The sequence below is a fragment of the Tamandua tetradactyla genome, chromosome 15 (genome assembly GCF_023851605.1).
Source record: "Tamandua tetradactyla isolate mTamTet1 chromosome 15, mTamTet1.pri, whole genome shotgun sequence".
In the NCBI taxonomy this organism is placed as follows: domain Eukaryota; kingdom Metazoa; phylum Chordata; class Mammalia; order Pilosa; family Myrmecophagidae; genus Tamandua; species Tamandua tetradactyla.
Window position 1 is genome coordinate 63,477,184 of NC_135341.1, and position 27,959 is coordinate 63,505,142.

The following is a 27,959-nucleotide window of genomic DNA, read 5'->3' on the forward strand; positions in this document are numbered from 1 at the left end:
TGTACAAGCTGGACCAGCTGCGAGCCCACCCAGAACCATGAGTCCCCCAAGCCATGGAGGCTGGTGCCCCTCCCCCACAGACTGGTTCCCAGAGGGGAAAGGAAAGAGATTTTACCACAGCAAGGGACTGAGTAACCAAGCTGTGGAATTAATTAACAAATTCTAATTACTAAAAATAGGCCCCCAGCTCAGCTGAACCTCGAATAAAAGCTGAGATTGCTGGTTTTGCCCTGGTGCGGAGGGGGCAGGGCTGACGGAAAAAGAAAAACAAAAAACAAACAAAAAAAAAAATTAGAGGTTTTTTTGGATCAGACAGTACAAAATACTTGAAAGGTCTCGGCCCTGAAGGAAACAAGGGGGCACATAGGACCTGGAGATACACAGAGCAATGCACCAACTTAAGCTCTTGATTGGCAAATCTGAGGAACAAGGGTCCTGCTCTGAAAAGGAGGGTTTTTTCTTTTCTTTTTTTGTGGCTGAGTTTCTATGGCTTGACAGCTCTTTGGATATAACTGCAAGGCTTCTCAGGCTCCAACTGCCCCAGGCAAGGGTGGCATTAAGCTTGTCTGAGAGCTTATCTGGAGGCTGTGCCTTCCCTAGGAGAGGGGTGGGACCCAATTCAGGTAGAATCCCTCCCTCAAGGAATTCAGACCCCAAGGTCTGGAAAACTGACCTACAAATTCTTCTCTGTCTCCACCACACCCCCAGCAGGGAGAGCCTGCTGAAGTTAAAGGTACCGCATTACCTTATACTGGTGGGACCTTCAGGCAGACAATCACCAAATACTGGGCAGGATAGTAAAAACACAGTCTAGAGGCGTCATAGGAAAGTCTTTCAACCTCCTGCTCACTCTCAGGCAAAACTGATGCAGGTGACTCTTTCTTCCTGAGAGAGGCCAGTTTGGTCTGGGAAAATCTGACTGGGGTCTATAATACCTAAGTAGACCCTCCTAAGGGTAAAAAAACAAAAACAAAGGCACCATACAGGTAGGGCAAGAAACAAGAAAACAAGAATTGAAAATTTCTGATCTGTTAAAAAAAAACCTAAGCTAGAGGTCTAGAATAAGCTGAACTGAATGTCAAAGAACAGATAGACAACAAAGTCATCCAGCAAGAAAATCCTAGGTAAAAAAAGCAAAAACAATCTCTAGAATAAACTAATTAAGGAAATTAAATGCCTAGATGCCAACAAAAAATAGCAAATCATACTAGGAAAACTGAAGATATGCCCCAATCAAAGGAACAAACCAACAATTCAAATGAGATACAGGAGTTTAAACAATTAATTCAGAATGTTCGAACAGAAATGGAAAACCTCCTCAAAAATCAAATCAATGAATTGAGGGACAATATAAAGAAGGCAAGGGATGAACAAAAAGAAGAAATTGAAGGTCTGAAAAAACAAATCACAGAATTTATGGGAATGAAAGGCACAGTAGAAGAGATGAAAAAAAACAATGGAAACCTACATAGATTTCAAGAGGCAGACAATAGGATTAGCATACTAGAGGATGGAATATTTGCAATCCAACAAGCAAAAGAAAATATAGGGAAAAGAATGGAAAAATATTAGCAGGGACTCACGGAATTGAATGACAACATGAAGTGCACGAATATATGTGTTGTGGGTGTCCCAGAAGAAGAGAAGCAAAAAGGAGAAGAAAAACTAATGGAGGAAATTATCACTGAAAATTTCCCAACTCTTATGAAAGACTTAAAATTACAGAACCAAGAAGTGCAGCAAACCCCAAACAGAATAGATCCAAATAGACATAGCCCAAGACACTTACTAATCAGAATGTCAGATGTCAGAGAGAAAGAGAATTTTGGAAGCAAGAAAGAAAAGCAATCCATCACATACAAGGGAAGCCCAATAAGACTATGCATAAATTTCTCAGCAGAAACCATGGAAGTGAGCAGTGGTGTGATAGATTTAAGATACTCAAAGAGAAAAATTGCCAACCAAGAATTCTATATCCAGCAAAACTGTCCTTCAAAAATTGAGGGGAAAATTAAAACATTTTCAGACAAAAAATCACTGAGAAAATTTGTGACCAAGAGACAAGCTCTGTAAGAAATACGAGAGACAGATAGGAAAAGACAGGAGAGAGAGGTGTGGAGAAGAGTGGAGAAATGAAGACTATCAGTAAAGGTAAAAAGAAGAAAAATTAGATATGACATATAAAATCCAAAATGCAAAATGATGGAAATACTGCCCTTACAGTAATAACACTAAATGTTAATGGATCAAACTCCCCAATCAAAAGACATAAAAAAAAAATACATAGACTGGTAGAAAGGATTAAAAACAGGACCCATCTATATGCTGTCTACAAGAGACACATTTTAGATCCAAGGATAAACATAAGTTGAAAGGGAAAGGTTGGGAAAAGATATTTCATGCAAACAACAATCATAAAAAGAGCAGGAGTAGCTATACTAATATCCAACAGTTAGACTTCAAATGCAAAACAAAAGAGACAAAAAAGGACACTATGTATTAATAAAAGGAACAATTCAACAAGAAGAAATAACAATCATAAATATGTATGCACCGAGCCAGTGTGCTCCAAAGTACATGAGACAAACACTGAAAACACTGAAAAGAGATATAGACACATCTACCATAATAGAAGACTTCAATTCCCCTCTCTCATCAATGGACAGAACATCTAGACAGAGGATCAATAAAGAAACAGAGAATTTGAATAATACAATAAACGAACTAGACTTAACAGACATTTATAGAACATTATACCCCACAACAGCAGGATACTCTTTTTCCTCAAGTTCTCATGGGTCATTCTCAAGGATAGACCATATGCTGGGCCACAAAGCAAGTCTCAATAAATTTAAAAGTTTGAAATCATACAAAACACTTTCTCATATCATAAAGGAATGAAGTTGGAAATCAATAATAAGCAGAGGGCCAGAAAATCCACAAATACATGGAGGCTCAACAACACACTCTTAAACAACCAATGGGTCAATGAAGAAGTTACAAGAGAAATCAGTAAATATCTCAAGGCAAATGAAAATGAAAACACAACATATCAAAATGTATGGGATGCAGCAAAGACAAGGCTAAGAGGGAAATTTATTGCCCTAAATGTCTATATCAAAAAAGAAGAAAGAGCAAAAATCGAGGAATCTGTTCACTTGGAAGAACTAGAGAAAGAACAGCAAACTAACTCCAAAGTAAGCAAAAGGAAAGAAATAACAAGATTAGAGCAGAAATAAATGAAATTGAGAACATGAAACCAATCAAGAAAATCAACAAAACCAGAAGTTGGTTCTTTGAGAAAATCTATAAGATTGATGGACACTTAGTGAGGTTGACAAAAAGAAGAAGAGAGAGGATGCAAATAAATAAAATCAGAAATGGAAGAGGAGAAATAACAATTGATCCCGCAGGAATAAAGAAGGTAATGAGAAGATACTATGAACAGCTTTATGCTGATAAACCAAACAATGTAGATGAAATGGACAACTTCCTAGAAAGGCATTAACAACCAACATTGACTTGAGAAGAAATAGATGACCTCAACAAACAAATCACAAGTAAAGAAATTGATGTAGTCATTAAGAAGCTACCAAAAAAGAAAAGTCCAAGATCAGATGGCTTCACATATGAATTCTACCAAACATTTAAGAAAGAATTAGTATCAATCCTGCTCAAACTCTTCAAAAAAATTGAAGAGGAGGGACAGCTTCCTAACTCATTCTATGAAGCCAACATCACCCTCATACCAAAGCCAGACAAAGATACTACAAGAAAAGAAAATTACAAACCAATCTCTCTAATGAATATAGATGAAAATACCTCAACAAAACTCTCACTGTTTGCAGATGATATGAGACTGTATGTTGAAAACACTGAAAAATCCACAGCAAAACTACTAGAGCTAATAAATGAGTAGAGCAAAGTGGCGGGTTACAAGATCAACACTCAAAAATCTGTAGTGTTTCTATACACTAGTAATGAACAATCTGAGGGGGAAATCAAGAAACGAATTCCATTTATAATTGCAATCAAAAGAATAAAATATTTAGGAATAAATTTAACTAACAATACAAAAGAGCTATACGAAGAAATTGCTAAAAGAAATCACAGAAGACCTAAATAAAATGGAGGGGCATACCATGTTCATGGATTAGAACACTAAATATAGTTAAGATGTCAATTCTACCTAAATTGATCTATAGATTCAATGCAATACCAATTAAAATCCCAAAAACTTACTTTTCAGAAATAGAAAAAGAAGTCAAAAGATAAAGTGATACTAAGAACAACTTCTATGCTGAAAAAATTGAACAATTGGATGAAATGGACAAATCCCTAAAAGTATTAAATGTTCTCAAAAACTTAGAGGGGGCGGGCTGCGGTGGCTCAGCGGGCAAAGTGCTTGCCTGCTATGCCGGAGGACCTCGGTTCGATTCCCGGCCCCAGCCCATGTAACAAAAACGGAGAAACAGAATACAATAAAACAAGAAAATGTTTAAAGATGTTTCCCTTTCTTCCTTCCTTCCTTCCTTCTATCCTTCCTTCCTTCTCTCTGTCTTTCCTTTAAAAAAAAAAAAAAAAAAAAAAAAAAAAAAAAACTTAGAGGAAAGAGAAATCTTGACTGATTCTATAACCATATAAAAGGGATCTATTCAAAATAAATCCCTCCCACCCACCCACCCCAAGACAAAAATTAAAAAACAACAAAAATTTAAAAACACATCAGGACCCTATCTATACCAAAAAATGTTACCAAACCTTGAAGGAATAATATCCATCTCACAAAACCCTCTCAGAGAAGAGAAAAAAAAGGGAATAATGTTCACCAAACTATTTTATGATGTTAGTAAAACCCTGATACGAAAAAACAATACAGACGGAATAGGAAAGGAAAATTGCAGGCCAATTTCATCCACGACCATAAACGCAAAACTCCAGACTCAATATTAACAAACAGTTCGGCAATGTATGTAAAAAAAGATAAAATATCATAACCAAATTGAGTTTAATACAGGAATATGAGATTAATTTAACAACAGAAAATTAACCACGTAATTTACTACATTAACAGACGAAAAGAGAAATATATTTATTTCAATAGATGCTGAAAAGACTTTTGACAAAAATTGAACATCCATTCATGGAAAATATGTTTGACAATCTAAGAATATATGGATCCTTTAATATGATAAAGGAAAGCTATTCCTCCTCTCCCTCCTTCCTCCCAAAATTCTGTAGCTAACATCATACTTAATGTTGAAACATAGAGTACTTTCTCTTTGAAATGGGAAACATGACACTTACTATTTCTATTCAACATTGCACTGCAGGTCCTAACCAAAGCCATGAAGCAATAAAATATAAAAGACTGAAGAAGAAATAAAACTGACATTATTTGCTGATATTGTGAATGTGTACACAGATCCAAAAGTACTTACAGGAAATTATTAACATTAGTAAGAGACTTACACAAAGCTGCTGGATATCATGTCAATATATAAAAATCAATAATATTTCTATATTCCAGAAAAGACCAGAATGTAAAATTTTAAAAAGACACCACTTAGCAGTAAACTTTGTAATATAGTTTAATTTCATAACCTATTTAAATGTATAATTTTAATGATAATTAAAAAGAACAAATTATCACATTAAAGAGATAAGTTACCAAATGCTCTTTTTTTTTCTTAAATGAATAAAATGGTCCAATACGGATACTTACCTCCAGAAACTGTGCTAAATAATTTGATTAAATTATCCCTGGAAACAACAAAGTATTAGATGCATTATCTTCATGTGTAGATTGGAAAATGTTGCAGTATGGCAGCCCTCATTGTAGTTCAAAGCCACACTCTTTTCACACTGTGTTCTTACCAATCTAATTAAAAACGAACAGTGCCCATCTATGTAGAACAACTAACAAAATGCATATATAGTTCAATACTAAACCTATGAAATGCTTCAGATAGGAATTCAAATACCACCTATGAATTAATATCAAAACTAAGGCACTGATGTCCACTCAAAATGTTCTTTTGATAATATTTTTCGTGTGACTCAAAAAATATCAGATCATTTCACCATAATACTGTCCAATCTAAATTAGTGCCATACTTAAAGAACTTGGTAAATTCATACGCTATACCCAAGGTAATAGCCAGGAAATAAAAATTTATTTTTGTATTTGAGAACCAGTATTTTCCCAAGTAATGAAATAAGCCTTTCATATTTTTGTTTCTATTATAGTAATTGAATGAAATATTTTCCAAAATTTTCTCACATTGTTCTATCTATTCATGTCTTAATAGGAGGTGAAGATGAATAAAATGTCCCATAAATACTAATGACAGCAGGTCATCATGCTGCCTTTTCAGGTTTGTTAATTAATTTTATAAATAATCCCTTTTGCATACCATTGATCTAGAAGCTTTCATCCATTCATTTGGTCCTTCATTCAACAAGTATTTATTTAGGACCTCCTATGTGTCAGTTACTGAACCGTGTCCTGGGGGTTGTGAGCAAAGGAGACAGGATTCCAACAGAGCCCTGTGTATATGCTGAAAACGCAGCACCCCCAACTTCTAAGCTCTAGAAGCCAGTAACACCCCAAATAAGTCATGACAATCAAAATGTCTCCAGACATTGCCAAGTGTCCCCTAGAGGGCAAAATGACCGATGGTTAAGAATTGGGGGGTTATGATGAGGCTGCCCTTGCCCGAGGCCTGGTGCAGCCCTGCTCCCTTGAGCAAATACACTATCTCCATAGGATGAGGTCTAAGGCTACTGAAACTTAAAGTCTCTGAAGACCAAACAACCCTCCCTTCCCTCTCTCTCTCTCTCTCTCTTTCTCTCTCTTTTGTCCATAAAGTTACCTCTTAGATTCATAAATGGAGAACTGCACCTTTATGCTACATTTAAAGACAATAAATCTCTCATCCCTGCCTTTTCCAAATGTCCTATACGTCTGGGGGAGAGGTACAACTGGGGTTGGAGAGGCTAGGAGAATGAAATAAAAAATTATCCTTAATCCCTCAAATGTGAAATGCGCTCTCCTCTGATAAAGAAAACTTTCTGACACCTCTCTGTAGAGATGAATAGAACATGCGCAAATTTAATCTTCCCTAGGCATCTTGCTAACATACCTAACCTCCCTAAATAGGGCAATGACCTAAGGATTACCTTACAAAACTAGGTGCTACTACCTCAAATGCAATTCATAAGCACTTCCAGTAGGCGAAGCACCTAGTATAGGAGTTGGTGCATAGCAAAGACAATAAATACTTGTTGAATGGATGGATGAATCATGCTTTGTAACATATAAAAGCAGTGTGATCCCAAATTATTGCTATTCCCCACAGATACATTGTTGATCCCACTCTGTGATCAAAGATATGTATCTTTTTCTTTTCATTTGTGATACTACCAAATGTGTTTGCTTTTTTCATTGGACATTAAATCATTTTTATGTGATGATTAGCCAATCTTCCGAACAATTTGATGAAGGATACGATTTTAGTTTCCCAGGCTTCTCAAACAAATACCATGCAAAGTTTTGACTTAAATGATGAAAATGTATTTGGTAATGGTTTTGAGGCCAAGAAAATTAAGTCATCATCAAAGTGATGCTCTTCCCCCCAAAACTATGGCTTTTAGTTTTTTGGGAGAAAGCATTTGGTTTTTGGGGAGAAACTGCTGGGTGTCTCTGGTCTAATTCCTCTGTTACATGGCAATGCACACGACAGCCTCTCCTGGCCTCTCCATTCTCTTCCAGCTTCCACTGAATTTCACCTTCTAATTGCCTGCTTTGGCTTTCTCTTTGCCTGAATTTCATTCCCTTTAGAAAGGACTCCAATAACGGGATTAAGATCCATCCTGATTGGGCTGTGGCACACCTTAACAGAAGTAACCGCATCAAAGACCCTACTTAGAATGGGTTCACACCCACAGGAACGGATTATATTTAAGAATTCGTTTTCTGTGATGTGTATAGCTTCAAACTTAACAAGAGCTTTGTACTGTTAAAGAATAACACAAAAATAATAGATATTTTAAAATTCTGCCTGCCAAACCATAAAAGTTTGCATAAAGAATATTTCAGTGTAATTCTATCAGTAATATTCCAATTCAATTCCGTGTTGTCCCATATTGCTGCCGGATGTTAAAGTAAATGTGATTCATTAAAACCTCATTCATTCATTACGAAAATAGACTAACAATTCATATTCATTGTAAATGGACTCATTACAGGAGTAATCTGCAAACTAAATTAAGTCCTTTCTTTCTAAAAGAAAACCACATATTTTATTCATATTGCAAGGTAATTATCACTTTAAAAGTCCTAAACCATAGTCCTTATTTTACAAATTGTGTTTTTCCTAAATCTAAGTTAGTTATACCTTTTACATAACAAATTAAATCATGTATAAATGCACAGGAGAATTGTAATTTAACCACTTTCATAAAGGTAAAAATTCTTAGACATTTTACATTTAAATGCAATTTTCCTTCTCTCTCTGATTTGTGTATGCCTCTCTCGACCCTTAGAAATCATCTTCTATTTTTCTTTTTTTACTGTCATTTTTTAAATTCTAAAATGCGACACAGAATTCAAGCAGCATGTTAAGAGCTTTAAATATACTGTTTAACCCTCTTCAGAGATATAAAATCCATTATCCAAAGCATGTTTTATGTACTTCCTATGTTTAAAGACTCATAATACTGTTTATTGCTGAGATCAGGCCAGTACAATTTACTTTCCCAGGGGAAAAAAAGAGAGCCCCCTTCATTGCCCATAGAGATGCCAGTACAATGCAGTCAGTCATTGTTTAAGAGCTCTAATTGAGAAGCCAGAAGATGTTATTTCGGGAGGCTAATTTACCAATAAAAGCAAACGCACCAGATTGCCCGGAAATGGCATCAGTGTGGACTGGCGATGACAGAGGAACTGGAACGTGCAGACGCGCTTCTGCAGCCTCTCCCCTTCCCTGGCTTGGCTCCATGTATCTCGCCCTGAAAACAGATGACCAATAGTCAGAATTTGCAATTAGAGAGCTTTGGCCTTTTTAATTTTTTACAATGTGACTTCACAACACACACCAGTTTAAATAATTACAGCTGCTTAAATCATACTCAGGAACACGATGAAATGTTTAATGCTGGCAAAAAAAAATCATCCTCAAAGTCAGAGTGGCTTGGTAGATCCCAAATAATGAATATTACTAGATATTTTTTAATGAAAATAATTAAGATCCTAAAATTCGAGTTAAAATGCTGTTTCATTTTAAAATTAATGTTCATTGATAGAGAAAGAATAATAAGTGGTGTCAAACATAAAGGTCTTATACAAACTTAGTTGATTGTATCAATTTAAAATTTTTATTTGTCTTGAAGTGGCTGAGATCAACAGTAGTTCTCTATCCTTAATAAATATCTAGAAATTATTAGTAAATTGTTCAGATCACATTTAGTTATACTTCATCTTTTTTCTTCATAGAACTATTTAATTAATACATTAAGTTAAAATTAGACCTATTAGGTAGGAGTAAAGCATATGCAGAAAAACTTGCTAAATGTGGAGTACAGGAGTGCCAGGTGAGAGGTTCAAGTAATCTAAGATTTTTTAAAGTTTCCCTTTTATAAAAATAGAAAAAGAAAATAGCCAGCCTCAAGCCAAAAAACAAAGCAAGTATGCAAAAGATACCTTAATTTTGTTTTGTTTAAATAAGGATTCTGGTAAGAATATTCAACCTCAGGCATTGTAAGCTTCCTTCCCTCATCTCTACCCAACTCCAGAGGTTGGGTCAAGCTTCAGAGGTATATTACAGTGCACCAAGTTTTAGGAAAGGTCCTTACACCATCATCAGTGGTTAGTTTGCATAGGTTTTCCTCCTAGACATGCTGCTCTGGTTCACATAATCCCTCCTATCCTGTCAGTATCTTTGGGGCACAGAAATATTTGCAGATAATGAGACTCCAAGGTAGGATCTGGACTCCCTAGATGTAACCCAAGATAGTTACCTGCTGAGATCTGGCCACACACTAGGGTAAGCTCTGAGACAGCATTCCCTCAAACTTGTTGCCAAAAGCTCTCATGTTCATGGTATCTGGCTTGGACATTATCAGTGGCCCCAGAATAAAGTGGCAACCAGTCTCCAAAGATGGCCCTGTATTAACCAGGCCTCCTGGAAAGTCCTTTTTGACAGTGAATGGGACTGACTTGTGACTCATTTTCAGCAACAAAATGATGATGTAGAAGTGATGCTGTATCAATTCTGGACACGATTCCAAAGGGTTGTAGCTTCTACTTTTGCAGTTTGGGGAGCCCTGAACCACCATGCAAAAAGTCCAGATTACCGTTTGGATGGATCAAGTAGAGAGGAGGCATGGGAGGGAGAGTCCCCAAGACCACAGATGTAGAGGCACACAGAGGCCCACCATTCTAGCTTCCTGGCCTTCCAGCTACTCCTACCAGGACCAGTAAGTAGAGTCATCTTAGAAGTTCTTGTCCCAACCATCTTACTGTAGTTGACCAAGACACCTCAACCAAGACCAACAAAAAACTCCATCCATCTAAGCCCCAGTCAACCCTCAGGATGAACAATGATAAAATAAAATTTAAAGCCCTAACTTTTGAGTTGTTTTTTATACAGCAATAAATAATCAAAATAAAGAAAAGATATTTGTCCTCTTATACTAAATACTTTTGAAATACTTAATTACCCATTAAGTATTAATTTATCCATTTCTCACCAACCTCAACTTTCTATAACTCTATTGTCTACCAAATACTACTGAAGTCAGTAAAAGTATACAAGCATGATATGTTTTCCCTGCTGTATTTCCATTTCTGGCTCTATCAGAAACAGGTGAAAGGAGATCAAGTGGACATCAGAGAAGCAATGACAGGGTTATGACAAGTCCTGACATGAGAACCAGCCTGTGTTGGCCCAAGAGGCTCTGCAATATATTATGAATCCACCTCAATTTCGGACTCATCTGTGAATATTTGCCCCCCAAAATGAGTGATTTTTGGTCTTGCTGTTCCAGCCAATAGAGATGACAATATTTTTAGTGAGATAGTGAAGCACAGATGAAGAGAATGGTACATTAAGGAACTCAGAAGAAATGTTCACCTAATGAGTTTTGAAGGGAAAAGAGGTCACTGGGGAGGTAACTTAAATGCAAACTTGGATTGGAGTCTCCTCAGTGGAATAAAACAGAGATTACAGACATTGGCCAAGAACAAGGAGACTAGCAAACTCTGCTTTGAAGGAGAACAAAGGAATAATAACAAGTTTCAAGAGTCCCTCTTTTGCTATGCAAGTTAAAGTGTAGCTTTGATAGGTGATCTTTAGAAACCCACTCTTGGCCTTCCAGGAACTTTTTAAACAGTGAACTGTCAAAACATCAAGCATATGTCAGCCATTATCCAGAAGATCTTTCTGAAGGGCTTTTACGTTATTCAGCAGTTTTATGCAAGCTAAGGACCTTCTTAGCCCCATATACACAACATAAGCACCCAGGTTGGCCAGAACCCCATACCACCTTTACCATATGGGGGTTTTTACCTTCCTCACCCTTTCATAAACCAGTCCAGTTCACAGAGGCTCTAAAATTCTCAAACATGGTGCAGCTTTGAACCACATCAGGGTTCTTTATTGTAGTGGACATCGTGACACCAAACCCTTTTTTTCTTCCCTTTCTACTATGGGAGATGAATGGGGAAAGGGACTCCTTTCTCAGCCAGCTTTCGTTGGTTTTCATTTGCTTCATAGAAATTTATTTAGGACAGGGCCAAGATCTGGGATGCTCAGACATTTGAATGGACTGGAGGTAACAGTGGGCTGGAGACCTGCAGCTGCTCCTGGCACCCAGGGCCATCTGCAAACCACAAGGAGACATACTAAACCTGGGATTTATGGCTATGGACACAGTACTGCTTCCTGGAGTCAAATTTTTTCTTTAACTGTCACTCCTCCATGACCAAGATGAGTGAAACACAAAGTTGCAGTGGGGCTGTGAGCAGAGCACCAGGTGGGTGAGTGCTGGGGAGGAGAGGAAGGAAGGGGAGACAGTTCTTGGGTGGGGTAGACCCTCCCTAATCACACCTGGGTGATGCCAGTCCCCCACTTCCCAACCCCAATTCTGGTCAGCAGCTCTTTGCTTTCCTGGGCCACCACTGAGAAGATTTTATTCACAGATAGTGGAGGCTCCTGCTGGGAGAGTTGGAGACGGACACTCCTGGTTGGGGTGCCCTGGAAGCACCCTCCGCCCTCCTAGCTGGTCCAGGCATGGCGCTGCCCCTGCTGCCCTCACGTCTCCCCATGAGGTGAGGGACCTGGGCAGGGACCCGTCACCACCCGGCTCACCCGCGGAACCGCCTTCTTTCCAGCCAACTCGCGAGAAAAGCAGCTTCAGTTGTCTGAAGCCTCTTGCTTCCACCCAGGGAAACGGGGAAAGAAACCCAAGTTTTTTAAGCCTCTTTCTAGCCTTTGGGAGGGAGGAGTCGGTGAGGGTCAGGACTGGCCCAGGCCTTGCCCTAGTCCCACCCGAGCCCTGTGGCGATTGGGCTACCCCCCGCAGCGCCTGCCCCTCCCTGCCCTGCAAATGCCTCCTCCGGGGGCCCCAGGAATCTTCCAGGAGGATTTGTAACCTTTGGGCCCTTTTCCTACCTCCGACCAGCTTCAGCTGAGCATAACCGAGGCAGCCTTTAAGGTACAACCACCCTAATTGTGGATTTTCTTTTCCTATACAGGACATTATTGGAACAATTGATGAAATCTCTAAAAGGGCTATAGATTAGCTAATAATATTGCTGACTTCATGGTTTTTAATAATTGTTCTATGGTTATGTACTTGAATTTAGGAAATAGACATTAAAAGTATTTAGGGGTGAAGAGTCATCTTGTTACTACTTAGGTTCAGAAAAATAAAGAGAGAGAAAGAGAGAGAGAACTGGGAGAAGAGTATCTGGGAATTTTTTGTAGATTGCAACTTTGCTCTAAGTCTAAAATTATATCAAAATATTATAGGAAACAAATAAACAAGACTCATGCCTGGGGCCCCACAGAAAACCATTTAACAAGAATTCTGAGGTTGGGGCATTGGCATCAATACTTTGCTAGCTTCCAGGTGATTGCAATGTGTAGCCTGGGTTGAAAAACTCTGCACCAAAAGAAAGAACACTGCCAGACATAGAAAAGAGGGAGGTCAAGAGATCAGAGAGGGTCCAACTTGGGCAGTTCAAGTTCAGAAAGAGGTTGACAACTATCTGAACTGATTTTCTACCAGCAACTCCTGGGTGGGCCCCCAGTGAAGTGCAAAGCTAATGACAATTACTTGAAAACTAACATAATATTTTAAACAACCACAAATACTAATAGTGTTAGAATCTAGTGATGTCTTATTAGTATGGTGAGCAAAGAAATCTATGGCCCTCTCTCCTATCTCACCAGACACAATTCCTTAAGTTTATAGCTCTATCTACCCTTTACCTATTGGGATTTCATTCCATTTTATAAGATTCATCCACACACTTCTCACCTTGTCTTCCTGCATTCGAATTTTTTTAGAGTTTTGACATCATGGGTTACTTTTAGAAATTTTGTTCTCTAGTCTGGGTGTTTTCAAACCACATATTTTAAATATATAGTATATTTTTGAGCATGACTTAGAAGGAAAGAATCCTAAAAGAGATAATTACAAAATACCTTGCAAGTTGTTGTCGCAAGATGCTAAATTTGGCAATTGGACACACAGGGGTATCAACTTATTTGTCAGCAAACTGTCAATCTCTTTAAGAGAAAGGTATGGATTTTATTGTAAATAACTTCTATGGTCATAATTTACTTCACTGAAAGTTTTTAACTGTTCATACATAGGTTTCCACAAATTGTTAGCAGAAAGGTCCTGTTTGAGGTTTTCCTCCTGACTAAGGGTGTGGTGGCTGCTAGTAACAGAAACCCCAAAACAAGTGGCCTAAACTATAATGAAACACACTCTCCGTGGGATTCTATGACTTCTCCATGGTCAGCAACGGCATCTAATTGACCCTTCCTATGCCTTCCCTGTGCCATCCTTGGTGGAGCAGCTTTACATCTAGGCTGGATCACCTTATAGTCCCCAAATGGAAGTCCCAGGACTCAACCTGACCCAGCAAGTTGAAGAGGAAAAATACAATGTCTTTTCACTGCTTATTTATTAAAAGCAAATCCCTCTCAAAGCCCAGCCAGCAGGATCCTTCTTGCACCAAGTTGGGTGAAACTGGGTCACACACCCATCTCTAATCCAAACTGACATCCAGCGCTTTTCGCAACAGTAAACTCCTGAAGGGAGGGGTTTGGGGGGAGTGGGAAATCCCTTGTTGTTAAATGCAAGCGTTCTTTTTGCTACTGGCATTGATAGAGAGTTTAATGATGATTTTTTTTTCTTCCTTTGCCTTGTTTGAATTTTCATGTAGAGGTTATGCGTCTCAGGTCACAAATTTATATAACAGTTTCGTTTTCTTATAACTAAGCTTAATTTTTGAGTTGAAGACTCACTGTATTTAATGGTGAGTGTTGGAGGCTGAATAATGTTCCCCCAAAGATGTCCACCTCCCACTTGGAACCTTGCGAATATGTCACCTTACATGGTGAAAGGGCCTTTGCCGGCATGATTAAAGATCTTGACACAGTCAGATAATGCTGGATTATCCAGATGGGCCTGATGGAAAGGGTCCTTAGAGATGTGGCATGAAGATGGAAGCAGAAGATGGACAGAGGGGCCATGCGCCAAAGAATGTAGGTTGTCTCTAGAAGCTGGACAAGGCAAGAAAACATATTCTTCCCTAGAGCTTCAGAAGGAATCCAGTCCTGCAGGTGTATTTCAGACTTCTGAATTGTATGATAATAGATGTTTGGTTTTTTTTTTAATTAATGCAGTTGTAGGTTTATAGAAAAATCAAGCAAAAAGTACAGAATTCCGATATATCACCCTCTCACTCCTACAGTTTACCCTGTTAGCAACATTTTTTGCATTAGTATAGTTCCTTTCTTACAATTAATGAATCAACATTATTATAATTATTAAAGAATCATCCATACTTCACATTAGGGTTTACGCTCTGTATTGTACATAATTTTTAAAAAAAATTTTTTAAAACTTCTGGTGACATATATGCAACCTAAAAATTTCCCAGTTTTAACCACTTTAAAGTATACACTTAAGTAGTTGTAATTACATTCACAATGTTGCACAAACATCACTACCACCCATTACCACCACTTTTCTATCACCCCAAATAGAAACTTTTCTGACCTTCAGAATAGTAAGATAATGAATTTGTGTGGTTTGAAGCCACTGAGTGGGTGGCAATATGTTACAGCAGCAATTAGGAAACTAATACAGTAGTTTAAATCCAGTCTTACTGAGGACCCTCACCATTCATAGATATTTGTCAACATCCTAACATGCTGAGATGCTGGGAGAGGAGACCATTTGGTCTTCAATCAACCCATGCAGTGGCTGCTGAGAAACTGCCACTGCTATCTGGGTGGATCTATATGACAACTACTCTGAAACTTTCGTGGATGGCTGCATAATTTATAGGGAAAGCAAGAAAAAAGTGTCACTGAAGGTACTAGATATAAAGTTTGTCCTTTGTTTCTACCATGTCTCTCTTGACTTGTCATGGTGCTTTCGATTTGCTATTTAATGTCATTCTAAATGAGAAAAAATTAAAATTATTCATAATTAGCATAAAGTTTACTGTTTATCTTTATATCATGCAATGCCCATTTTAAATGCAAAAATATGAGCAATAAATGCATATGCACAAGCATCAGAGTTACACAATTTGTATTTTGTAGCCTGTACAATACGTATCTATTTTATTCTTACCAGTATGGTGGAAATGTTACACAAAACTAACTTAACTGTTTTTATTTCACTTCTTGATATGCTCTGCCAACACACTGTACCTTCAGCTTACTGTTGAGTAAAGAAGGACTGAAAAGAAAAGGAGCTACAGTTGCCTTCTTTCCATTTCTTAGAGCTCATTGCCTTCTTTCTGCATTTGAAGCAAGTTCTATTCCTAGTGGAAAAATGGACTCGGTGCGCCTCTTCATCACTGACATAGCACGTGCACTCACTTTGAGTTCACTGGAATCCTGAGCTCAAAACAGGGCACTTCAAACTCTACGTGCGAAATGGGTCCTCTGCTCATACACATGCTCCATTGTCCTGTCAGACTTCACTTATGAAACACAAGTTCAAAGATAAAAGCATTGAAGAGTTTAAGAAGGCAGCAGCGCATTAAATCAAGTGAGCTTCTGAGAGGCTGCTTCCTCTCTGGACTCTCACTTCCTCCCTAATCTTTTTGTTCAGGAAGTTGGGCTCAAGGACTCTCTATTTCATTACTTCCTGTCTCCACTTTTCCAGGTCCAGGAGAATCTTTTTCTAGTTTGAAGGAAGGGCGGGAATCTTTTCCACTTTACTTTCTCCTCAACATTGTGTCTATGCTCAGAATCTCCCCCATTCTCCTAAGGGCTTCATTAGGCCTTTTGCTTGGCTCCAGAAAGCACACAGGTTTTTTAGGCCGTTGTCTCTGCCCCCACACCTTATTCTTTCCTAAAGAGCCTCTACAGAGCTTTCTGGAACTTTCCAGTGTTTTCTAGATCCTCACTTTCCCTGCCGCGCTGAAGGTCATATCTGCTTCCTCAACAAGTGGCTGGTACAGGACAATGAGCCTAGCCTGGCTTTCTTCTGGAGACCTGACCATTTTGTTTCCAGTTGCAATGTCACCACCCAGGCTATACTTCTTAGGCCTGGAAAGGGAATACTAAGTCCTCCTGGGATGAGGAGACTCAGTACACACTTAGGCAACCTTGCTCCCAGGGCTACTGCCTAATAGTAAAATAGAACTGTGTTAGTCAAAGGAAGCTGGTTCTATGAGATGTACTGAAAACTGTTTTATCACTAAATTTGGAATAAAATGTCTGACAATCAAATAAATTCCATTTTTTCTCCAACACACATTCTTATTAAAGCTCAATAAATAGTTTTTAATGAGAAGAACAAAATTTGGTATTTCTTTTAGCTTCATAAATAAGTGGCCAGATTTCTTAAAAACTTAAATCAATTACATGGACATAATTAATTATATGCTTAAATGCAAATGTATTTAAAATATTTTGTTATTACTAAGTAACTAAGCAATTACCTAGAGGCAATGCAAAAACCATGTGTGATTATGTAGACTGAAGGCTTTTCTTCCTTTTTTAAGGTTTTCATGCCCTCCGAAGGTAACAGCCATAAACTACATAGGAAACATCTCTCTCCTAAAAACTTTATCCAAGGAGCATCTATAAACATAAATAAGACAGTTCTCCTGTGTGAATGGATGTGTGTTTAGGTGGATGGAGGGACCCTGAAAAGTATTTAAAACCTTTTGTTTATGTAGTCATCCTTCACATATGAAGGAAAAAAGAAAAAACCCTGACAAAGTAAAAACCAGTCTAATGCCTTTCTCTCCTTTCTTATGTCATCAAGTTCTCAAAGCCGCATCTTCCAAGTAAGTGCAAATTACTTTGCATTTACATCACTGTTTCATTATTAAAATTAAAATCGGGAAGATAAAACATTCAGAAGAAAAGCACACACAGCTTTTAGACAACAAGAATGTTAGACTAGCAGAAAGTGCTGGGTTAAAAAGGCTGTTAACTTCCACTCCTCCAAGGACATCGTTTACGTTGCACTCTGCAGCAGGCCACACTGTGACCCTGGTGTTACCTTTTCAGTTGTATTTTAATATTTCTTATTATGTCCAAGTTTGGAGCTGAGGTTGGGAACACGGCAGCTGCTTAGTTTTGAATCTTCCTATTTCTCCTCCAAGAAACCAGATAGAGCTACTGGAGAACAAAAATAAAGCCATGAAATATATCTTTGGTGAAACCAGAAGACAGAGAGAAATCCACAAACTCCAAATTATGTGTAAGCGTGGCCAAAAGAAACTGAGACCAGCAAATCCTGTGCAGGAAGCTGCCACAGGGTAGTGGAGAAAAATAGGAAGTATAGAGGAGGCCTTTTGGTATCAGATGACAGAAATCAACAAATATTCACTCCCAGAAGGAGAGAATTCTACTCTAAGACCTATTTGAACTGAAGTGAAATATAACAGGGAACAATTGCTGGAGACCATGGAGAAAGGAATGAAAATTCTGAGTGGAGTCCAGAGAAGGCAAATATAAAAAAGTTTCACCTTTTGAAATAGAAAAGGAATCCCTTAGAAGATAGGGGGTGTATCTCCTGGAAGCAGCAGCCAGTGAAGGGGCCTGGGGAGTTCAGGGCTGAACCCAGTTAGGTTCTGAGAACTAGGTGAAGAGGCTACACGGAGAGCTCTACTTCCAAGAAACAGTCCGTCATGGCAGCAACAAAGGAGAAAGCAGACAGACCTTGGAAGCTCACCTGTCCCACTTCCTGCCCCCACCCACCACATACACAGAGACCTCTTGCAAATAGCTGGTCCAGAATAATACAATTAATTCAAATTTGGTAACAAAAATTAAATAAACAGACATCCAGTTTAGTTCCGACATGTAGAGAACTCAAGTTATCACTCCAACCTTAAGACAAGAAAAGCTGGATAAACTAAAAATCAATGACTTATCTTGGACCCATTAGAACGGAAGTTGCCGAACAAGCCATGATCCCCAAATCAGGAGAAGCAGATGAATCTAGAGAGGAGAGCCACAATTTGTTCACATGGAGCAGAAGCTAGTAGAGCCAGGAATGATGGGAAAACTTAAAATAGTAATTTTGATGAACTATCAGAGGCTAGGGTGGACCACCTTGAGAGTGAGCAAGTCTTAGGGGCTTCCGTCTTAGGTCTGTGAAGGAGTTACCTCATGAACCCACCATGTTCTCAAGTGAGGAGCCAAGAAAGAGCCCCTTATGACTCTGACAAGATAAGGCAAAGAGTAGCTATTGTGAAATATGCTTTGCACATTCTCCGTAACAGAGGCCTGCTCTCCAGGAGAAAAGACTTACCCAAAGCTCCATTCCACCTGGAGGAAGGGCACACTCAGATTCCATTCTTTCTAGCTTAATCGTCTCACCTAAAGAAAGATAAATAGCTAAGAAACACTTGTGACGGTCCCAGTTTAGGAACACAGGCCCACCAGTATAATAGAAGTGGATTAAGTTAAAAGCACTACAAAATGCAGATTCTGAGGAAGCGCTCTTAGGAACACACAAGGACAACAAGAAAGACAAAAATAACTCTAAAGGAGTTTGAAGCCTTTGGCACTTATGGCTAAAACAAACAAAACACAGCCAAATTCTAGCCAGATTAACATAAAACCTCACATTAAAAGTCTAAAGCAATGTGTCATGAATTCTCTAACTTGGAAACTCTGTACTGTTTACTTTAAATGGGGATTATCTCCATGAATTTCTTACCTTTAAGGTAGTTAGACTAGTTGTACACCAAGCCTTTTATATAGTATGCACTTAACAAACTGAAAGTTTTCTCAGTAAAATCTAAGTTCATGGTCAGTTTTCTGACTATGATGTGAAACATAATTTTAAATAAATCAACCAAATCACAAATTTTTAAAAAGTCTAATGGAAAGAGTAGACAACATGCAAGAACAGATGGATAATGTAAACAGAGAGATGGAAACTCTAAGAAAGAGTTGAAAGGAAATGCTAGAGTTCAAAAACATAACAGAAATGAAGAGTACCTTCAGTCCATTCAACACATGAGAAAATAAGTGAGCATGAAGAGAGGTCAATAGAAACTTTCTAACTGAAAAAGCAGAAAGAAAAAAATATTAAAAAATAAAAACAAGACAGAACAGTCAAGAACTATGGGGCAAGTTTAAAAGATGTAACATATGTATAATTGAAATACCAGAAGAAGAAATACAGAAATGAGCAAAAGAAATATATGAAGTAATAATGACTGAGAATTTTCCAAAATTAATGACAGAGCTCATCATGAAGCTCAAGAAACAACAAGCAGGATATGCTAAAATCAGTAATGCTGCAACAATTGGATATTGTTGTGAGCTGAATGGTGTCCTCCAAAAAATCTGTTGAGGTCCTTAGCCCTAATTCCTATGAATGTGATCTTGGAAATAAGGTTCTTGCAGACGTAATCAAGTTAGGATGAGGCAATACTGAATTAGGATGAGCAGTAAATCCAATGACTGGTGTCCTTATAAGAAGACTTGGAGACACCAAGAGACACTTAAAGAAGAAGTCATGTGAAAACAGATTAGAATTATGGGGCCACAAGCCAAGAAACACCAAGGATCGCTGGCAATCTCCAGAAGCTAGAAGAGACAAGGAAAGATTCTTCTCTAGAGCCTGCAGGAGGAACATGGCACAGCTGACAGCTTCATTTCAGACTTCCAGCTTCAGAATGATAAGAGAATAAATTTCTATTTGTTTTAAGCTACCCAGTTTTAGGGAGCTTGTTCCAGCAACCTTGGAAACTAATACAGATGTCTATAAGAGAAAAAAAAAAGTGAACCTTTTTTTCTGTGAAAGGCTTTATACCTTTCACAGAAATCCATTCAAAATAGTTATAGACCTATAAATGTTTTATAAACATCTAAAAGAAAACATGGGTAAAAATCCAAGTGACTTGAGTTTAGCAGTGAGTTTTAGATAATAACAAAATAGCATGATCCAACACAGGAAAGATAGGTGAGACCTTATTCTACTCTGTGAAAGACACTGTTAAGAGAATGAAAAGATAAGCCACAGACCGGCATAAAATATTTGCAAAACATATGAAGAACTTGTGTCTAAAATACATAAAATGCTCTTAAAACTCAACAAGAACAAAACAATCAACCCAACTTAAAATGAACAAATGACTCAAATAGACATCTCACTAAAGAAGAAATACAGATGAGAAATATGCACATGAAAAGATGCTCAACACCATTTACCATGAGGGAACTTAAATTAAAACAATGATATCACTACACACCCATTAAAATGACTGAAGTCTAAAAATACTTGTTAATATCAGTTGCCAGTGAGGATGGAGAGCAGCAGAATCTTTCATTCTTTGCTTTTGCAAAAGGAAAATGGTAAACCCACTTTGGAAGACTATTTGGCAGTTTCTTATAAAGTTAAACACAATTTTACCATGTGATCCAGAAATCGTCCTCCTAGGTATTTACCCAACTGATTTGAAAACTGACGTCCATACAAAGCCTTAACACAAAAGTTTGTAGCTGCTTTACTCATTAGTATCAAAAACAGGAAGTAACCATAAACAGCAATGAATAAACAAACTGTAGTACATCCACACAAAGGAATACAATTCAGTAATAAAATGAAATGCACGTCCAGGCCACAAAAAGATACAGATGCTTCTTAAGTTCAGATTGCTAGATAAGAAGCCAGCCTGGAAAGGCTACATACTATATGATTCCAATTATATGCCATTTTGAAAAAGGCAAAATTACAGTTATGATAAGAAGATCAGGGTTCTCCAGGGGTTCACAAGGAAGGGGAGAGGGTTAAATACGTGAAGCAGTGGGGATCTTTAGGGCAGTGAGATTATTCTGCATGGCACTGTTAATGGTGGGTGCCATGACACTCTGCATCTGACAAAACCCATAGAACTTTACAGCATGGTGAACTGTAATGTATGCACATTAAAAAAAACTCATTTAGGAGGTTGAAAGATCTCAGGGTGAAATGCAGAATGTGACAAAACAATCTAAATCTATTAAAAATATATGAAACGGGTGCATGGGTGGTTCAGTGGTTCAGAATGCTCGCCTTCTATGTGAGGGACCTGGGTTCGATTCCCGGACCATGTACCTCCAAAATATATACATGAAACAGCTGGCCATGGCCTTCCACAGCACACCAGGTGGTCCCACAGATCTGTCTCTTGCTGCAAAAATGTTTGGGCAAGACAGAACAAGGGAAAAAAACAGAAGAAAATATAACTATAGAAGTCAGACAAAGGACATAAAATGCATCCATATGTAGAATCTCTGAAGAAGAAAATCAAAAACAATGTAATAGAACAAATATGCAATTCAGTGACACTTTACTGAAATTAAAAAAAAAAGCACCTAAATGTATATATTGAAAAGGAATATCACAATACAGGTATAAATGAACCCAGAATAGTCAGTGCTAAGACACACACTGGTAAAATTATTAACTTTAAAAATAAAGAAAATGAAATTGATGGATTTATAAGTAAAAGAAAGCTAAGCTGGCATCAAACCTTTCTATAGCAACATTTATGCCAAAGAGCAGTGGCTCAGCATAAAAAACACCCATGGAAAGAATGTGCAAGTCAGGCATTTTACATCCAGCCAAACTGTCCCGCCAGAGTAAAGGCTAAAAGCAAAGTTTTGAATGTGAATGTGGGCAGAGAAAGGTGAATAGGGTGGTAGGAGAGGAGAACTTGCCATTTTTTAAATGATTAGCCACAAAGGCCTAAGTCTGGAATTGTTTTAACATAGATTTGCAGTGGAACATAATAGGGACAAGTGATAAAAAGTTTCAGAATACTCTGTAGCTTCTGCCAGCCTGAAGTCATAAAATGTGATTTACTGGTCTGCACCCTGCCAAGGATTATTCAAGAGGCATAAATCAATTTGATTGAGGATTCCTGCAAAAAATGGTTTGATGGGCAACATATTTTCTGGATATGAAAGGAGTTATAAACAGACTTCAAGAAGTGACTCATCTATTTCACGTATGGCCTACTATCTGTAAGGAAAACAGTAAAATGAAAACTAAACAGCAGTAACAATAGCTGTTGGTTTGAAGTTGTAAGCACCCCCAGAAGAGTATGTTCTTAAAGTTAATCCATTCCTGTGGGTGTGGACCCCATTGTACGCAGGACCTTTTCGTATGATCTTCAGATGTGACCCACCTCATTCAGGGTGGGTCTCAATCCTCTTACCGGAGTCCTTTACAAGAGAATGAAATACAGAGAGAGAGAGGATGCCATGGAAGCAAGAAGCCAGAAGCAACAAAACCAGAAGAGAAGGGAGAGACCAGAGATGGCGCCATGTGCCTTGCCACGGGACAGACAAGTCCAGGATCCAGGATGGCTGGCAACCAGTCTTCAGGAAGAAGTTTTTGTCTTGATGATGTCTTGATTTGGACATTTTCACAGCCTCAGAATTGTAAGCTTGTGAGCTAATAAATTCCCATTACCAAAAGCCAACCCATTTTGTGGTATCTGCTTTTGGTGGCCTAGCAAACCAGCACGATAGCTTTAGTTTTTCTAATAATGAAACCTAACTATGAGTCTTATAAGATCTTTTAATTATGCTATTGAAGTACAATGATATCAACAGAGCTCATGAGAGTGCTTTGACAAGATAAATAAAATTTAATTTTAAATGTCTTTAAGTTCACCTTTATTTGCAAGTCCAATCTTCACATTCACATGATCAAAAATGAGATTTTCTCTTGCTTGGTGACTTAAAATTGAATTAATCTTCAAGAAAATAAGGCTGTGTCACCTCTGTCTGAGTAAAAGTTTGATCATTTTCCTGACTGTATATACCAATCTTATCTCAGAAACTTGCCCAGTAAGAATTATCTAACAGCAGCAATTTATTTAGGTAAAAATGTTTAAAGGGTAGGGCCATTTTTTGTTTGCAACTTATTCTTTTGCTCTCATATCAACTTATTTAAATTGTTTCTAATCATTGGATAAGGTGTTAATGGATAAAATATACACACATCTTTCATTCTAAGTGCTGTTAACACGAAACTCTATGAAATCATTTCTCCCCTAGTTTGTAACTTTGTAACAGAAGAAAGGGTCCTATGTGGGCCCTTTTGAGAATCTCATGCAGGCTATGCACCCTCTCCCCAGAAAGTTTTCCTCTTCGCATAAAATTTCTGGAGGTTCAAGAACCCTGAAGCGTATTTGTCAAGTCCCTCAAAATGTGGACCTCAGGCTACGCTTTCTTGATTTAATTCCTCATTCAAACAGTCTTTGCAAAATAAAATTTCTTAATAATGGTTGTTTCATTTGCCTAGGCACACATTCTAGTAAGTTATATTCTTTAAAAAAAACATAAAGTGAATTTAAATTACATAGAGTCTCATATCAATTTTTCTCTCGTCATTTTATGGTGAATTGCTTTGGAAATTCTCTGCTTAATTTGAAAACTGTGCTCCGACTTCCAAGCTTGTAGCCAGCCTTAGTTCCTATAACCTCTTCTCTGATTCTTGTTTTTCTAAGAGGTATAATACATGTGAATGAAATTGGTAAACTGTAATTATCATTATTTTTAGGCACTAATAATTTCAAGAATGTATATTTTTTGAACTTAAGGAGTAAAACATTCTGCATTGTCTTTAGATTTGGATATGATAATCTCATTGTGACTAAAGCTTTTTGTTCAAACAGCATCTATAACATGGTCATATTCATATTATAATAAATAAGTATCTAAAATATTATCGTTTATCAAAAGTGCTTAGGACCAGAGTTGATTTCTATCTGAGGTATAAAGAAAAAATAAACAACTTTCTAATGTGCAAACTACATAACTGAAATGATTTTATTTTTTATAAAGCCTGGCTGAAGTTATATATGCATATTAACTCATTCTTTTAACCTTAGTAACTGGCCTTTATTCTGTACCTTTTCTATTTTAATCTAAAGGGAAAAAATGAATCTTTTATCATGATGGGAGATAATATAAAGAAGAAGAGAATTTCATTATATAATTTTATTCTAGAAAAAGAATAATATCATTTCAGGAAATATATTACAATATTACACAATGTTGGTATTAGTGTGTGATATATATGTGTGTGTGTGTGATTTGATAAAATATGTTATAAAAGATCATTATGGCTGTGAACATTTTTAGTTAATGAAAATAGAATCTACTATTGAAAAATGCTTTCCTATTCAATGAGTTACATAGCAAAGAGATGACATATCAGTGTGTTAAATGCTGCTAGAATGCAACATACCAAAAATGGGTTGGCTTTTATAAAGCGAATTTATTAAGTTATAAGTTCACAGTTCTAAGGCCATAAAAATGTCCAAACTAAGGCATCCAGGAAATAATACCTTAACTTAAGAAAGACTGATATCTGTCTCACGGGAAGGCACATGGCTGGCATCTGCTGGTCCTTGTTCCCAGTTCCATAGCTTCCAGCTTCTGATGCCAGTAGTTTCCTCTCTAGGCATCTGTGGGTCTTCACTTAGTTCCCCTGGGACACAACTCTAGGTTCTAGCATCCCATAGAAAGGCACATGACAATGTCTGCTGGCCTCTGCATCTCCCAACGTCTGTGACTTGGCATCTCTCTCTCTCTCTGTTGGCACACTAAGCATCTCCAAATGTCTGTGTCTCTGTTGGCCCTGAAACAATTGATCTCCAAAATGTCTCCCACTTGAAAGGACTCCAACAAATTAATCAAAACTCACCTTGAATGGACAGAGGCACATCTCCATCTAATCATAAGGACACACCCACAACTGGGTGTGTCACATCTCTGTGGAAACAATCCAATCAAAATGTCTACCCCACAATATTGAATCAGGAAAAAAGAACATGTCTTTTCTGGGGTACATAACAGCTTCAAACCAACACAGATGAACTCTGTGATTTTTTTTAACACTTATGACTTTAAATGTAAGATGAGTCAAGATCACAAATGGCATTTAAACAAATAGAGCAGAGATCCCAGCAAAGACTGAATTTTAATGCACCAATTATCCCAGTAAATTGCCTCAATTCCGATTACCTCAGTTATAAAAGCTCCTTGTGCATATCATGATACTAAAATGAGAAAGACCTTACATAAATAAAGACAATTGTAACCAATCACAGACAACAGGTGGTTGGGGCAACACTTGAAAAGAGATTGGGAGATGTTTGTGTTGGAGACAAAGGGCATGATTAAAAGGGGCTGGGTTGGATTTTTGCATAACACTGGTGAAACTGGACCTGTGTGCAGATAAACTTTTAGAGACTAGCCATACTTTTTGTTTTTCCCCATCTTTGCTGTAGCTAATGCAGATAAATCATTTAATCTCAAATATAGGCTTGTTGCACCTGTTTTTTCTCATATTATCACTACTAGGAAGAGACCAACATCTTGAGAAACTCAAGGTCTTATTCTTAGTTTCTGTGAAAATTGGCTAGGATTATACTTAGCCTGCATCTTATATTGGCCTCTCTTTGCCCTCTCACCATCTTAGAGGAGAATTAAGTCTGCCCAAGAGAGTGTGGGAGTAGATATGAGGAAACTATCTATTTTTACCTTACTTCCTCAGTATTCCTTTTCTAGTAATTCTGTGTATTATGAAAGATTATTTTAAATGGGCTAAGTACATTTTTAAGGGAAAAAACTTATGAGAAGATATTTTAAGTCAATTTCATACATTTATTATACACTGATTTCCCTAGGCCAATTCACATTAGGTTACAGATAAAGTTTGAAAAGCCACTTTCACCAGAGAAGTTCTGCTTTATATATTTTCCAGGGGAATTAATCCATCAGTCTTGGTCATAATGGTAGTGACATAGTAGATTTGTAAAAAGGAGTCTTGAAATTCCTGGTTTAACACTAAAAAAAAAATCCTGGTTATGAAGATTGCTATTAAATAGCAATGCATTGTAGAGCCTTCAATCAATAAACAAATACATGGTACCTTCAATGTGCCAAGGATTGCACCAGATGCTGAGAACAGAGTGGCCTTCAGTGCAAATATGGTTCCTCCCTCTAGCAAGAGCCAGGTTTCAGGATCATCAAAAGTGATTTCTAAATAGACCATTAGAATGGCTTTAGCCATCTTCACAGTCAGTACTGACAGCACCTAATTGAATTTACGAAGAATGTTGGGTATGATTGGATCACCAGGGTGCCAATTACCAGTTTGGTGCACCTACCAGTGTAGGAACAACTACCATTAAATGTATAGATTTATCAACTGAGAACAAAGGAGGAGGGGCTTTCTAAAATACATGTACTTAAAGGCCTCTAGTTCATTTTTGCTTTTATGGAGACCATTTAAGCCATGTACTTAATGCCCTGGGCTGATATTTATGTGTGCAGTGAATCCTAGTGGGGGATGCAATAAATTTTAATTTACTGTTGTCTTCTAAAGACAGATTTTCAGAAAGAGTTTCTTTTATTTCTATTCAGCAAAGAAGATTTGAATAGAGTGCATGTCAGGAATGTTTGTATATTTGTTTGTTGTGTACAATAAAAATATTTTTAAAATTTTAAAATAAAAAAGATTTTGAGGCTAAAAACCTAATGTAACATAAGAATGACTGGTGAATTGCATTCATTTACATTTGAGAAATTCTTTATTAAATAATAGATTATCTACCCTCTGTCTAGTTGCCGCCAAGACCCTAATTTGAAAAGTACATTATTTCCTTCAAAAATGGCCTTAATTTCATCCAGCTGAAACAAATAGATGAGATATATTTTACTTAAAAATGTCTTTCTCCTGTTTCCAGATGATAGAGTGGCTAGTATCCAACCAGGCTCCCACTGAGAACATCTGTAAAAACCCATGTAAAATACAAACAACTAAGGGGGAATACGTACCACAGCTATTTGAAGGCACCGGAGGCAAACCAAGTCAGCCAGGATGTCAGCTCGAACAACATGCTATTTACAAGAGACACATTGAAAAGAAAAGATCAGAAAGAATAAAAATAAAAGGATGCAAAAGGGTACAACAGAAGAACATGAACTAAGAGAAAAATAGAATGGAAATCTAAATATCTGGCAATATTTAAGTCAAGGCAAAAAAAAGTAATGTAAGGTACAAGGAGGTACAAGAATTTCAACCACTATCAACATATACCATCCTGACAATATAGTTTCAGAATATTTACAGAATTTTAATGAAAAATATAATTTATCAAAAATTGTAGTTGATGATTTTCACCTACAAGTCTCAGTCACCTGGAGATCAAAGAAAAAAAATGT

The 27,959-nt window shown here is 37.4% G+C and overlaps 1 long non-coding RNA gene and 1 other non-coding gene across 2 annotated transcripts in view; one reads left to right on the forward strand and one right to left on the reverse strand.

Moving 5' to 3' along the window:
* Positions 1 to 27,647, reverse strand: part of LOC143658017 (uncharacterized) — a 101,825-nt gene extending 74,178 nt beyond the window's left edge. The window contains exons 1-2 of the long non-coding RNA XR_013163072.1: positions 27,573 to 27,647; positions 8,900 to 9,012 (exon numbers count right to left, since the gene is read on the reverse strand). This is a non-coding gene — a long non-coding RNA (uncharacterized LOC143658017). The remainder of the gene's footprint in view (positions 1 to 8,899; positions 9,013 to 27,572) is intronic.
* Positions 21,755 to 21,827, forward strand: TRNAR-UCU (transfer RNA arginine (anticodon UCU)). Its single transcript has one exon. It is a non-coding gene; the product is annotated as a tRNA-Arg (tRNA).
* Positions 27,648 to 27,959: the final 312 nt, after the last annotated feature.